This window comes from Falco rusticolus, chromosome 6 (genome assembly GCF_015220075.1).
Source record: "Falco rusticolus isolate bFalRus1 chromosome 6, bFalRus1.pri, whole genome shotgun sequence".
NCBI classification, from domain to species: Eukaryota; Metazoa; Chordata; class Aves; order Falconiformes; family Falconidae; genus Falco; species Falco rusticolus.
This window is the reverse complement of record NC_051192.1, coordinates 89,467,167-89,483,435: the sequence shown is the minus strand read 5'-3', so window position 1 is coordinate 89,483,435 and position 16,269 is coordinate 89,467,167. Positions and strand designations below refer to the sequence as shown.

Below are 16,269 nucleotides of genomic sequence, written 5' to 3'. Positions count from 1 at the left end.
ACCTAGGTATAGCTAGCAAGTTAGATCTGTGCCCAAGTGGGTTGTTAAATAAAATTCTTTATCCTTACTGAAAACATGAATGCTTAAACAGTGCCAAATGGCTTTTGTAGAATGCATTTTCTGTGGGACATCTTATGCTTTCTAACACTACAGCAAAGGTGGCGGAGGCACTGGATTATGAAAGCGGAAGTTTTAAATGGCCATTTCTAGATATCTGAAACTGGAAAGAGATTTCAAAGGGTATGATAACACAGAATAGCCTTGTAGTGTCAGTTGTCAAATGTATTTTTACAGTTGTTTTTGCACAGTTATCTATTGTGAAAACGTATTTGCCAACATCGTTGTAGCTATGTTTCCAGGATAACATGAGACTTACTAGTAATTATATTCTTAGTCTACAGAAGCAGGTTTCGTACTTAGTAATAATTCTAAATAACTAATTTGAAATATTTACTGCCAGATGATCAGCCCTTAAAAACTGAACTTCTTACACTATTTTGCATGACTCATTTATTAGAGTAGCCTTACTATAAAAGAGTATTATAAATCTATAGAAGATTTTTTTTTTAGTGAGAAAATAAATGAGACTGTGAATATTAGTTGATGATATGCAAGGTCTGCCTGCTCAGAGGGAACAGGAAGAAGCCAAGAAGAGCTCTACTAATTTCTAATTTTCTTCTTGTATACTACATTGTGTAGATGACTTTTGTCAGGTGGTGCTGATCAGGCTATGCTTGTATGCTTCATTGCATTTGACACTTACAAAGTCTTTCTCTAAGAATAATAGCAGATAAAGCCTAGGAGAGGGTATGACCTCTTCTTTACCAGTTAATTAAATACACTCAAGACTGCTTTCTGGTCCTGAAGCCAACTGGCACGGATTAGCACTTGTCAGTGCTGCTAAACTCCTGCCTTCCAGAATGGGGTAGCTGAATACAAGCTCCTAGTTGGGACTGCCTCCTGGCCTGTGTTAAATGCAACATCGTGCCTCAGAATTGCATGGGAGAGCTGTAGCTGGCCTGGGTTAGAAGGATGTTGTGCCGGTCTGTAGCAGTTCAGCAGTCTGCGTGACTGCGTTTCGTTTCCCAGGAATGGCTTCTGGCATTGCCTGATTTACTAGTGCGAGCATAGTCTATCAGTAACAGTGTAAGTAGCCTCTTTTAACTCTGTGCTCAGTCATAGTGATCTAGTTTTCCTGCACTGGGTATCTCTGGCACTATAAAAAGCTGCTTTTCATAGTCAGCTGCTTAGAGTTGTCAGGGCTGCTTTCTTCTCCACTTGTGCAGGTGGGTGAAGAGGAAGTAGGTGAAGGCTTGGTGGCTCTCCCACTTGCCCATACGGGAGGGGTAAATAGGGAAAGGCTTACCTGACTTGTTCTGCTTGTCTGGGAATGTACTTCCAGAGCAGTGCATACCCATAACCGATGCTGATGGCTAGGTGTGAGCTCCATGGCCTGCATTCTCATGTTGTTTTGCTTTCTTAATTATTTTGCTCCAAGTAGCAAGTTGGGCAGAGCAAGTATTTTTTTTAGTGCCGTGAAGATTATTTACTTCTAGATGCCTGGAGAGGTTACTAGCCTGTTAAAATTATTAGAATAGATGTTTAAATCATTATGGACTGCCACCATCCTTACTGTCTTTTTTTTGTCACTTAAACTAATAAAGTCAGTGTACTTCGTAACATTTCTGGATGTGTGTGTTTTGGTTGACATTTTTGCAGTATCTCACTGTTCAGTTCAATAATGAAACTGTGCATGTGCATTGTACTTTATGCTGTGCTTGCATTTTGAGTATCAATATGTACAGCTAATCTCACATACTAGTCTCATAAATAAATTTTAAAGCAATTCTAGAAGATATCAGAATTAATTGTTACAGATGAGGGAACTGGGGCAAGAGGAAATGCAACGATCTAAGGAATCCTAGTTGTAGGATCCAGAAGTAAAATCTGAGATTGAAAATTGATCTGTTGGGTCGCACTGCCTCTCACAGACATGTAAAATACTTTAATAGAACGGTGTATTTTTTTCTCTATATTTGCTGGCAGCCAAAATTTTTCTAACCTAGCTAGCAGCACAGTTTGAACTGAAATAGAAAAGTTTAGTCACCTCATTTTCAGTTGAGGATAATGCTTAATACTTACCTAAACCTTATGTATATGATGGAACTTGGTAAAGGCTTTAAAGCACTTTTCTGAGCAGGCAGCTTGTATCAGTGAAATTCCAATCAATTTCATTTGAATAAAACCTCATGAAATACAAATCTTACACATTGAAATGTCTCAGTGTTACTTTAGCAGAAAGGTGAACTATCCTTTTCTTCTACCTGTATGTAAAAGCACTGATTCAGTAAGGTGTATTTACACTTAGGCACATGTCTGAGAAGTCCCGCTGGTTTGAATAGCACTTAGAAAACCCTCTTGCATAACTGTAACCTAATTTACCTCTATCTAGATGTGTATTATACACAAACTGTGTTTAAAAGAATATTAAGACCACATAAGCACAGAAGTGTCTGGAAATTTAAAGCTTTGAAGTGGTGATGGTGTGGCCTTTGGGAGCTGTGCTCTATACCATCTAGGATCTGCTTGGGTTTTTTTTTCTTCAGAGCACTTAGCATCTCAAATTGGGCAACAAAAATTAGTAGATGGTTATGATTTTTGTGTCTCTCTTGATTTTTCTCCTCCTCGGAGTTACTAAAGCACTGTTTGAATTGTGTTGATTAAATATGACGTGGTGACACACAATAATTGTGGAGAAAGCAAGGTTTTGAACAGTTCGTTTTGGTGAGCAACGGGCCTTCTAAAGGAAGCTGGATTCTGTGTGGATAAGTAGTATTTAGTCATGTTGTTAAAGCCTATGTCATAGTGTTTAATTGCAGTTTTATAACTGCTACTTCTCAAGTCTTAAGAGCTTGACATTCAAACTTTAATAGCATTAGTTTTTTAATATAGTTTTTGGGTGTGTAACTTTCCCAGTGCATTTTTTTTATCCCTAAAGCAAATGGAAGCAAAATGAATATTTTTTTTTTCCCCTGAGGTATCTTTGATAATTTCTTAGGTCCTTAGCAGAGTTAGAACCTGTAAATACCAGTTGAGGCTATAACTGTCTGAGCTGTAGTAGTAGGTCATGATCCATAAACGGATTGACAGTGAAGGGAAAGGGAAATAGCATGCTTTATGCATGGATTATTGAATGACTCACATTATATTACATAAAAATTATGAGATAATATAGCTGACTTATGGAGGATGGGGAGACTTCAAGGCTTAGTTTCCATTCTGTTGTACACAGGCCAATGCTGTCTGGTGATGTTGTTTTCCCTGCAATATTTTACTGACCTGTTTCTTCTGGGCCGTCTTATTGCCCAGCTGCTTCCTGCATTTTTCTGCCAGATCCTTCTCGTAGTTGCTTTATGTATAATTTCTAGTTGCTGGTCATTTAGTTGGCCAGTTAGAATATTTTATCCTAACCTGGTTTGCAGCCCTCTAGTTGCATCAGTCAGATCAGCTAGCCAAGCAGATCAGGTCAAGAAAGCAAAGGGGAAAGAGGCTTTCAGATTCCCATGGTTGGATTTAACAGGCTGTGGTGAAGGATAATCACTGTTGTAGCCAAAGTGGGCTGAGACGGGAGTGTAGAACTGCAGAATAATTGAGACTGGAAGCAACCTCAGGAGGTCACGTGGGCCATCACTCTGCTCAGCACTGAGCCAGACTGAAAGTTAAGTGAGGTTGCTCAGGGTCATGTCCACCTAAGTTTTGAATATCCTCAAGGATGGAGATTTGGCATCCTCTGTGACTAACCTGTTCCAGTGTTTGACTACTCTCACTATGAATTCTTTTTTCCTAAGGCTAAATCAGTTACCCATACTGTAGCTTGTGTGCATTGTCCTTCATCCTTTGCTGTGAACCTCCAAGAAGAATCATTCAAAACAGTGGATTTTTTTCAAATGCTTAATAACATGCTTTCTGTCAGGAATATATATAACTTTTGCCAAACATATAAAACCCAATTCTTTTCCAGCCAGTCTTGCATACCTTATTCAATATTATGCTGATCAAATCTGTTGAATAACTTTTTTTTTTTTTTTAAATGTCTGCAAAATAAAAATATTTTGCTGGTCTTGCTTTTTGAAACAGGTAAGATGTTTGAAATTTCTCCTTTTTTTTCTCCCACATGATCATGCATTGTATTTTCCAGCAGGTGTCTGCCTTATTAGGTGCGATGAATGGATGCTGGTGATTTAGGAGGCAACTCTAAATCTTCAGTTTGAGCTTCTGAAAGCTAGCTATCTTGTCCTGTGATTTCATTTCTTCAACCTCATTAGGTGTATGGACCCCTGCATAGCAAATTTAAACCCGCTGGCAGCAGGCTACCTTTCAGGAATCTGTTAGAATAATCTCCAGAGGACTATGGTGACACGGAGGTATTCTCAACTAGCCCTCCAGGCACAGTCAATGAAGAAGAATAAGCTTGTCTGGAAAGTGGTTTATCCCACCTATAGCTGAATTACTTGCTTAGTAATTAGCAAACTCTCTGCTTTGTATCTAATGAGAGTCTCAATGGCTCTATTAGCTTTGCTATCCAGCTTTTAGGACAGCTACATTTAGGCAAGGTTAATCCTTAGTGAGCACCTTTGCAGTCCTTTATTTTCTTGTCATTATTCAATATATGGTCACATGCTTTATTTACAATCCATTCTGAATGCTTAATAATTAACTTCAATGAGTGTTTCCTCTGTGGTTCTGTTCATCCCTATATCATCTCAGCTCTTTAGGAATGTTAAATATTTTCATTACCTTGCTATCTTGTACAAGATATCTTATAATTTTAAAAACAGGAAAAGGGAAAAAAGTGATAGGAAAAGGTCACAAACAAGAGGTGTCAGTTTGGATTGCTTTGAGCTCAAGGGGGAAACTTTGCAACAAAGTGGGAGAAAAAGCATGTATTTTTAATGCAAATTGCAAAACAGTAATTCTGTCTTTCTAAAGCTTAGTTAGACCTTTGAAACGTGATACTACTTAGAAGTGGTTATTGCTACAAGTTTTCTGCATGAGTAGCACAATTCACAAAATTATCCCTTTCAAAGGATTGTACAAGGTTCATTGTGTGTAATGATAGAAGAGTATGATATCTTGTGAAAAATAGAGATGACTTTTTTTTGTAACAAAGACTTGAAAAGCAGTTTGAAAACACATGATATTATAGGTTGATTAAATTCTTATCTTCAGTAGGTAATACTCTAACAATCCTTTTGTTACTTGATCATTTTGATTTAGACTTCTTTGTCAGTTGTCACTTCTGAATTTTCTCTAGGCATTTTTCTGGATTGTTACATGATATTTCTGGATGTGTTTAGAAATACATGTGTGTAAGGTATTAATGATATTTTGATTTCCTGTATCACTTAACTGTATGTGTATATGCTTTTGCATATATAAATTCCAAAGCAGAGATAATGATCTCAAATTGTATTTGTATCCAAATTTCCTGTGCTATGTCTTACTACCAAAACAATTTTAAGAAATAAAGTAAAAAAAATTCCAAACCAAAATCCAAACATCCCCCACCTAGCCAAAGATGTGCCATGAAATGTTGAAGGAATATGCGTGCTGTGTTTGCACTTCCATTCTCTCAACAATGTACACATGCACACCGGTACCCCAGACCTTTGTATGCTTGTGTTGAGTACTCTGGAAAGGTTTGTGTGTGGCCTGGAGAGGAACTACCTGTTTCTTTTTGGAGCAAAATCAACTGAGTACCAGTGGGGCCTCCCACCTCTTGCCTTATTTCTGATGTGAAGGGTTCATGAGTGGTACAGTTGAGAAGTTAATTCATCCTTCACGCTACTGAATTCATTCAGCATGTCTGCTCAGGCTCCGAGCGTGTCATTTATGATAAGGAGGTGACATTTGAAAGAAATTTGGCAATATTTAATACTGACTCATAAAGGCGCTGTTTTATAAACGCTGTTCAGAGTATTATAAAAGGGAGAGGCTGTACTATGCCTTACTGGTATCAGGACATCCGCATCTGCCATAAGAAATTTCCATTGCATTTATTATGAGGATAGGGACAGGGCTGAGTGCATTTGCTGACTGAGTTAAGCATCTTTTCCTTCCCCTTTCCCTTCATTTCGCTTAAATAAGAAGGCAAGTTCCGACTGAATTCATCTTTTCTGGAAATATGAAATCAAAGCATGAAATCTCAGGTAATGCCACTCTGCTGTAAACTGCTAGATCCAAGTGAACTGGACTAAATGTATGTTTTCAAGGCCAGCACAGATGATAGACTTGAAAAAGCGTTTCCACAGTACACTGGCAATATGGTGATACACTTTGAGTGATTATCAGCAAGGCTGAAGATGTAATATCCCTTTTATATTCTCTCTGTTCTCTCCATTGTTTTCAAAGTCCACCTCTGTTCCTGGGTATGCAGCTATTCAAATAATTAATTGGATTCTTCTTTATGTGATGCCAATATAAATGAATACAAATTAGGCATTAGCTAAGGGGCTGACCAGTCACTTTGGTGATTTTTAAAGATGGTTCTAAAACAATGAGGTCTTCCTCAATTGGATGATCTCAATTCCATTATGGTGTTTCATGGCCTCCTGGCAAACTCCAGAGCATACTGAGGATCCCAGCATCTAACTCCAGGAAGAGGGGGGGCCTGGTGAATTTCTTCTGGGGTAGGTTGGTGTCAGGCATTGACAGGGCAATTTCTGTAGTTTTCTGAAACTACAGGATCGTGGAGTGCACTCGTAAAGCGTTATGCAGCTCTTACATAGAAGCAAGCATCTGACTGGATTGTTCAGGCAGTACAGACGTATGCCGTATAGATACGTAAAGGTGTGAGAGTTGATATACAGTACTTTTAAGAAACAAAATAATGAAAATAGATATCTGAAACTGTTTAGATGAATTTCCTTTCCAGAAATGCATGTTCTGTCTGACTGCTGAGTAAGCTTATGTGATTACCTCAAAGCTGCGTTGAAATTAGGTGACATCAGTCTCAGTCCTAGTAGGAAGAAAGTGTGTGTGTGTGTGTAAAACCAGATGGTAATAAACAAACAGACTCCATTAAGGTCTTGAGTTGGGGCTTCATTTTGATGGGTATTTACTAGAGTTGCCAGACGTTGGCCGAAAGGCCTACCGAGTTCACTACTCAGCCAGTCTGGGGAGTGCAACACCACTGTCTTCCAAGTATTTCAAAGAGCTGTCATCTGCTTTATGAAAAAGATTAAACTCATTCTTTGAAAATGTTTTCCAAAATAGATGTATGTATCAGTTGATTAACAGCCTGTTCCCTGAGAACTTGCTGTGATCACCTATATAACATATGTATGGTTGAACGCAGAAGTGATTTTAGATTAGCATTTGTGAATTTGACCCATTTCTTCCTTCACCTGAAAGGAAAGACTTGAAAAATTGCTTCTTTCTGATATAGTCAGCCTGCTGCTTTCTTGGAACCAGCCATCACCATAGCATCTGAAAAATGTTGGTTGTAGTCGATGGCCAGGTGGGGCTTGTTTGAAGGAAGCATCAGGTGTCTAGAGTAAGTGCTACTGTATTAAGTAGTTCCTAAAGGGATGCTAGCCAGTGAATAGCAGTGAGAAACACTGCTTGATGCCTTGCCTGAGGAGACTCCTGATTTATGCAAGCTCAAATCTCTCTTCAGTTTCTATCAGCAAGTCAGGCAATACAGACTCATGTGCCACTGCTGTGCGGTGGAGTCAGGCAAAGCTATGTAGGTTTATCACTGAAACGGTTCACTGCATGGCAAAATCATTCTGTGGATTAAAGACTGGCTTGTTGTTGATGGATCTTTTGAGATGTAGGCGATGAGGAGGTTGCTCTGCTCTACACCAGCTGATTAATTCGCCTGTTGGATAAGAACTGAATTTCCTCCTGCCAGGTTGGAGTTGCCAAATTTGTGCAAAAAGGGTGTACGATTAAGATGCATTCTGGCATTTTACGTTGTATCCATTCATCCTGGTGGTACAGGGCCTGATTTTACCTAGTTTCATCTTAGCTTGGCTATGGCGTTGGGGAACTTCTAGTTAACCTTCCAGTCTCTGAACGGGCTTTCCTGAACGTTTTCAATTTGTGATTTTTATGCTCTTAACTATGTTTAGATGTTGCTGGTGGGGACTGGATTTTTATTTTAGTTTGCACAGACTATTTATAGTTTTAGATTAAAAAACCTGAAGAGTAAGTATTTTTAAGACAAGAGGCTCTACTTTGTAACATGATTAACTTTTGATGGGTGTTTCTGGCTGCCGTTAATAGTGTTGTATTTCCTGTCTTTCAAATAATTTCTCTTAGAAATGTCTTAAGAGAACAGATTGACCATGTGCAGTTCTGAAGGCTCCTTCAGCAGGGCATGGTGCAATAAACATGAGAGAAATGTTTTCATTTCTGAAACTCTTGGTGGAAGATGATATACAAGATCTCTCCCTCTCAGAGCCAGGACTTAGGTCTTCAGCAGCTTTACTTACAACTGTTACAAAAGCATTTCTTTCTTGACGCAACACGTAGAAGTTTAAAGTCCGTGTGCCATTCTCTGTACGTGAATCATATTCAAGCTAGAGCAGGGAGAGTTTGCGTGTGTGTGTAAGAACATTATTGCTTTTCCGGATTCATTTATACACTCACAAATTATGATGACTATATGCTGTTTAAAATATAAATGTTTTTGAGCCTGTTTCCGGTGTACAGGAGGATATGGTTTGGGAATTTAGGTTTCTGCAGCCAGATGGATTATAGTGTTGCTAAGGAAACAGACTATAAATGAAGTGGCAGCTAAGTGTCCTTAGAACATCAGACTGCTTGAAGCTGGTATTTTAAACTCGTTTAGGTGGGTAGATAAATTGATGATGCAATGAGAAGTTAATTTCCTGTATTTTATGGTTCATTAATTTTATTGCTTTGTTAGTATTTACAAAGGGTACCTTAACTTCTCAACCAGACTACCTGGTATGTGGGTCACTGAACAAAAATTTGCTGTTAAAATTAGAAAATGGACAAAAGCTGTACAGTAAAACAGATACTAAAATAATCATTAAAGCTACCGCTCAGTGGATAAAGGTGTAACAAGGACCTGGCAGGAGTATGGTCCTACTGAAAAACTGGGACTAGGAAGCAAGCTGAGATTCTTCAAAGTACATGGGAAAGGATACAGCTGTTACGGACCTTGTGAAGTTACAGGTTTTGAACTTACTGTATAACCTGTTTAACGTCTGTGTTATACCTGTCTGATTTACATATGTGAAGTTGCTCAGAACAAGTGAATTGAATTGTGGTTTTGATAGTTGCTCTGCCCAAGAAGAGACTTTGGCTCTTTTTTCTAATGCTTTTGCTGAAAATGTATCGGGTTTCCAAACTAGGATTATTGATTGATATGCCAGGATTATTTTATCTGAGCCATTCTAGCTAAGCATGTGGCTATAGGGATCAAGACTTAAGTAAGCTGAGCCCAGAGGACAGACAGCAACCACTAGTGTTGGACTGACTGGATGGGACAAGGAGAAGGCAGGAAGGGTTCTGAATAGCCAGATTTACCTGCAGACCTCAGACTTTTAAAAGCATATGGATAGGATGTGGACCTTCTAAGTTCACCGATGCAAAAGTAACGTGCTTATTTCACACTGCTTGTTTTGCTTTTAAGTGCCTTGTGTTCCTGCAGTTAAAGTCCCTTTGCATCTTGATGGGCTTGGAAACTGAAATACCAAAGAAGGTAATGGTATCCATGTTCTCAGCATTGTGTGAGTTGTGGTTTAAGATAAGAGGAATGACTAGTCTGTATCTAGATATGGTATACTTAGAATGGCACCCACTTCCAAAAAAACCTGGTGATAGCAGGTAGGTAGATAGTGAAGGGCAACGCAAAAACCCAACGCAGGAGTCTGCTCTGCTGTTTTGAAGTTGTATCCCATGCATACAAGAGTGTGAATTCAACCATACAGGCAAGCGGTTATAACTTTCTTCAGACATATTATTTGTGGGGCATATCTGCTCAGAATGACTGCCTTGGACTGAATACGCATGAGTTTCACAGGCTCTGTTTGCTTAAGAAGAAAAGGAGTAAAAGTGGGCTGGGAGGAAAACAGGCAACGGTTGAGCCTCTCGGAGCTTCATAGCTACTTCTGTAACAAAAAGGAGATCTGGAAAGGTCATTTGTAAGACTGCTTGGCAAGTTCTTACCATTTTCAAAGACAGGTTGTGAGCTAAATATGAAATGGAAGGCCAAAGAAGTATGTAATATAGAGAGAGTTGGTCAGTAGAATGGCCATTATGTGTTTTCTGAGTTGAAATTAAACTGTTTTCAGTAAAACATACTCTGGAAAATGAGTCATTGTTCTAGCAGCGTTAAACCTCTTCAACATGCAGTGTTTAAACTGTTCTTTAGAGTACATTGGAGAGAATTGTTTCTGGTCTTTTCAGCCAGGTAGGCAAAAGAGGTCGTTGTGGAGATGGCATTGTGCACTATAACGTTTCCCTCCATGTTTGTCCTATGACTGGATTTATTGCATTGATGTCAGAACTGTCAGTCTATATACAGATCAGGATCTGCCACTGCCTTGTCACTGGAAACGTTAGCCAGGAGCAGACTGTGGCTGTCACAGCGCGTACTTTCCATCTGTAATTGCGCCTTCGCTGAGAGACTTTAGGATTGAGCCATTTTAATTGTTGTGGTGGCTGTTTGCTCCCCGAAGGATGCCTTGCACTTTTCCTAAAAGTCACTTTCTCATCTTCTGACAAACTGTGAGCCTGTTATGTGGTGGAAGGAGCTATAGGACCCATGAGAAAGCTGGCAACAAAGATCATGCCCTAGATCAGATTAACCGTTGTTGCAGAGTGCCCATAGGGAAGGATAGTAGAAGGAAGACAGGAGCTGCATGAAAATGTTCTGAAGGATTCATTGTGGCTCTTGGACAATTGGTTGAGCCTGGATAAGAAATATTTGGAGGGAACTGAATTAAATGTACCATACCATAGCAATACTTGTTCCAGCACACCTGGCTAAAGTGCCTCTTTTTGTGTAAACAAAATAATAATAATGATGTAGAGGTTTTGCAGAAATATGTTAAATTCAACAAGTTTTTCAATGGAAAAAACAATAAGATTAGGTAGGCAAAAAATTCTATAGAAGTTATTTTCAGCAGCTCTGGGGAGTGTAAAGGAGCTGTTACCACAAGCTTGACTATTACAGCCAGAGTAGAAAAGTGGTATTGATAGAAATAAAGAGAAATTAACCTAAAGATTAGACAGAAATACTTAACTTTTCTGCCTTTCTTTGGGACTGATTTAAAGTTATATTTTTATTGACAATCAATATGTCTTTTGTAGTATCCTGATACAGGGTCCTTTAAAACTCTCTGCAAACCTTCCCCAGTTGTTTGAAATCCTTTTTTTAAACTTCTCTTTTTCTCCTGTCTTAGAAATACAGAAGCGTCACTTCTGATTTTGTAGGTGTTCTTTTTGCTGTCTTGTGCTGAATAATGTTAATTTCAACATCAATGGTATTTTAGGGTTTATAAAGAGATTTATAGAGAACACAGAGGCAAAGGCTTCATTTTCTGATCTCTCAAGGTGGACAGCGTTACGCTTGTTTTCCTATAAGTCTTGCTCATAAACTTTAAGTTGTTACTAGCTTTTTTGTGTGTCAGTATCTTAAAAAATGATACAAGTCTCTTGGTCTGAATTCTTAAGCAGCTGCTGAGTAGTTGCAATGAAATGAGAAATTATATGTTACCTTTGTTGTTCTGTTTAGTTATCCTGCATGCAGGATGATGCATTCCAGAAAGATCTCAGCATCAATTTCATATTGAAATTGAGACCAAATAAGCTTCTCTGTAACTGAAGAAACACTTTGATAGTATTTGCAAAATGAGTTAATTGAGAATACTTGAACAGCTTTCAGGTAAGTAGGGAAATATGACCTTGAGCTACCAAAGTGGCAGACAACACGAGTTAATGGGTGATTTCTTCTTGGTAAGGTAATGCTTCTCTTTGTAGGTTTGGGGCTGGGTTTTTTTGATATTTTTTGGTTTTGTTCTTTTTTTGGTGGAGGGGTTGGGGTTTGGTTAGGTTTTTTTGTTTTGTTTTGTGGGGTTTTGGGGTTGGGTTTTTTGGGGGGGTTGTATTATGGGTTGGTGGGTGTGTTTGTTTTTTAACATTAATTATTTTTTTTAAATAGTGTGAAAATCCCTGGCTTCTATTACTGAAGAAGCTTTTCCATGGTGACAAGCCTTTCTTAAATACGAGGTTTGTGAACTGGGAACTGCTATAAATCTTTCCATGTGAAATTTGATTTGGCCTACTATTTGTTTAATAGTTTCCAAGTAGCACAAAACCACTGAGTAGTGCAAAATCCCTTCAGTTAGCTGTCAAGTTATTAGTAACAGGGAATTACAAGGTACTTAAAGACTGTTCCTATGAAGGGTTTGAATCCTTCAGTTGATGCGCATTTGTTTGCTTTGCATTGTTATAAAAAAAACAACCAGGAAAAAAATTGAAATAGTACTCTCTTGTATTACATTAAAACAGAAGTGTGCTTTAAAAATCACCAGATTGACTCATTTAAATATTTTTGGCTTTTAAATTTAATCAATTTTTATCTGTTCACAATGTGTCTTCCAAGCCCTGCCTGTCATGTCTGTACAGAAATTGTTCATGCCTGTGTTGTGTAGGGTATGAATGTCTGTAATATGTCATCTCTCCCTAAGAATTGTCTGAAAGGGAACTGTCAATTTAACTGTTATTTTTTATCTCTAGTATGAATAGGTTTCTAACTAGGATTGTTTCTCAGAAACAGTTGCCATCTTGAAAGTGTTATTCCAGTTGGCTGGCGTGAGACAAAAATAATCCTGAAGCTGTTAAAACAATTAGAAGACATGGATAACTGTTAGGAAGTAGTTACTTTATTTAGTCTCAGTTTCTGTTATGAAAAATAGGTTACTATTGTAACATGTAGCGGATTTTTAATAGAGAATTTATACTAAGAACAAAGCATAGGGTAAATCTGGGGAAAAAAACAGATTTTAGATTATTTTGTTGCATTAAACATGTTTATTTTTGACTGAATAGAGGTGCTAATAAGTATTGAAAATATACATAGAAATACAAGCATTAATGTGTATAAGAAAAGCATATATTACAAATACATAAATATATGTTTAAGGTAAATCTTACCCTTGCAGTCTTTAAGTACTCTCAGAGCAGGATGCTGCAAGCAGCCTCATTTCTGTTGCTGAAATAGTCACCTCATTTAACTTGCTACCAACATCTCTTCTCTGTGAACGAAGTCTGAAGAAGTAAGATCCATAACACCTGTATTAGAGCAGCAAGACTTTTGGGCAGCAGCAAAATTTGGCCGTAGCATGAGCTGAATCCCTGTAGGAAAAGCAGCATCAGGGCTGATCACTTTGCCCTGGGAGCTAAACCAAATCCCAGGAACATATTGTGGGCAGTACACTGTGTGAAAAGAGTACATATTCAACCATTCTAATCATTTTTTCCATTAGCATCCCTACATCTTTTCATAAGAAGATGAATTTTTTTTATTTTTTTTTTTTTTTCCAAAAAACAGGTATGTTTGTGGGAGAGGCAGTTTAGTAAGTTCCATTAATATAGAATGCTGTTGATGGTGGGGTTGCCACTTTTATGAGATGAATTTTGTAAGCCCTTGCATTTTGGTAGAAGACTGTGTGCTAATGGCTGTTGTCAAAACTAATGACAAATAAGAAAATTGATCTTTCCCTGTTTTTAGCAGAAAGCAGTGCAATAGTGTATGTTGGGTGTACTGGGCGCTACAAAGAAGGTAAGAGTTACGTAATACAAGGAGCCTTTAGATCTTTACCTTATGGTATGTGAAGGTGAAACATCTTCACAGAACTCGGTCTTCCATTAGACAATATACTAGAGAAGTTGCTCTAGTTGAAAAGCCAAAATAGCCTTATGACAACTCTGTTAAAGCTTTCTGACTTGAAGTAGGCTTTTTTACTTGCCTACTATTTTCTGATAGACTGACTTTTTGGTGCAGAATGGAAGCTTTCAGTATTTCAAGTCTATTTTTGCCCATGGTTTGACTCTAATATCCCAAAAAATGTTAAAAGAATTTGCTAAAAAATGGTGATGGACTAGGTAAAACTAGATGTAGAGGGCTGTTGGTGAAGTATGTAACAAAAGTTACGAGTCATTTGAAAAGCGATGGTGTGCTGAAAGCATTTAATATTTTTGAGATCTTCTCTTGCCTGTTGTGAAGATGTAATGTGATGTTTTTTTAAAATTTTTTTTTTTTTTTACTATTACAATAAAGTAATAAAGATTACTTTAATGTAATCTGAATGCTTCTGGGAAATATTTTTAAGTTTAATGGTGTCGAAGGTCTTTGTGATTTTAGTTCCACTATTTCAGTTCTGTGGAAAAGACAGTTCCTGGTTTGAGGAATCAAAATAGACAGAATAAGATGCAAATTCCTGTAAGATCATCAGTAATTCCAAGTTTTGCACTGTTCTTGTGTATAGCACAGCACTGTTTTGAATGTAAATACTTCTTAGATCTAGATCTTTTGCCTTGACTGGTGTACCCCAACATCTCACAGCTTCAGGTCAGAAATGTGAAGCTTTTAAATTTCCTTGCCAGGGTCTGTTTCAGTCCAGTCTCTTCTGCTTCAGGTCTGGGGAGCTGGGTTCAGGAACGAGTGAGTGAACGAGGAAGGGGTGAGGACTACCCTCTCAGTAGCTCTGCCAGCTCTAAGCTGATCTCATCAAGGCTGTAATCCCACAAGTAGAACTCCTCACCAGTACAGGAATCCTTGCATTCAGATTTCATTGCAGAATTGTGAAGGGTTACAGAGCTTTCGCCCTCAGTTTTTACAAAAAAAAGCCTGACTAATCGTTTATAATGGTTAGGGAAAAAAGGAATGTTGTATGAGAACAGTATTAACCCCTGATTGCCAACAGAAAACTGTGTAAAGCAATCTTACCCAGTGCAAGAGAAAGCTCTGCAAGGTACTCAAATTTAGTAAAAATGTCAAGGTTTACTTTGAAAAAGTGCTTTTATTGTTTCCCTTCTTAGAGGCTTGAAGAACTTTCTAGTTTATGGTGATGTTTTGGATGCTTTTCTAAACTTATTTTAAAGATACTTTTAATGAGTTGGAAATACTTTCTATAAACGCATGAGTAGAGAGAAGAAATGGTTCTCATGTCAGGGAATGTGCTTGTCTGGTGGGAAGATCTGACAGGTTGTTGCTGTATTTAATCCGTCCTAGTCCCTGGCAGTTCTCTGACTGCTTGCAAACTTACTTGCTGCTTTGACACTTCAGAAGCCTAAGAGGGAAAGTTAACAGTTTATTAATACTTATCTCACTAAAGAGGGAACAAACCAAGTAGTGAAAGTCTGTAATAATCTAATGGCTACATTTTATCTCTTTTATACATAACAAAATCTGATACTTGTATTTTTGCTTCCTACCTTGTTCAGTGGAATAAATGTAAAGATTTTTGTGCTAATGGAAAACAATTTGTATTAATACGTTATCAGAAAAATCTTTCAGACACTGACATCCATTGTGGCTAGATAATGGGTTTGTTCTGCAGAAGGCAGATTTCTCAGCAGGCATCGGTCTGGCAGACTGGGTCTTATGTTTTGGGTGTTTGAAGTCTGTGTTAAGTTGGTTCTGGAAATTTCACACTGAAATGGTTGGAGGAAACGGGAGATTATGAGTGGTCTTAAAGTACAGTGTGTTCTTACTGATTGCCTTGTAGAAGGTTGTTGTAAACTCATTGGCTGGTTTGTCCTCCAACCTCTGTGTATGGCATTTTTTTAGAAACTTGCTCCTGAAGGATCCCAGCGTCTTTTCCTCTAGTGTGGAGGTGACTATTAGATGTTCCAAAAGCTGCTTCTGGCAGAAATTAAAAGTTGTGTAGCCTTTTAAAAACTGGCATGTGAAGGTGTCTGTGTCCCGTGTCTTTGTTCTTTTGATTTTTATATATAAACAATATTCATAAATAAATCAAGTCACTGGGATCTTTTAGTGTGACATAAACACAGCTTTCAAAGCTCAATGAAATTTTTGGGCTTCCTTCTGAGGCTATATTGAAAAGCTACACTGAAAATTTATGTTCTCTGTTAACGACAGGTATGTCATGCTGAAATATACAGCTTTTTAGCTATGTTAGCTAAAATGATTTCTGTAAACTGGGCCTACTTGAGGCATAATAGCGGTGTGCTGATGATTGATTGGGTGCAAGAGCACATAAAGGA

At 38.0% G+C, this 16,269-nt stretch overlaps 1 protein-coding gene across 5 annotated transcripts in view; it reads left to right on the top strand.

Moving 5' to 3' along the window:
• GPR63 (G protein-coupled receptor 63) overlaps nucleotides 1-16,269 on the top strand; it is a 31,980-nt gene that overhangs the window by 1,398 nt on the left and 14,313 nt on the right. The window lies entirely within an intron of this gene.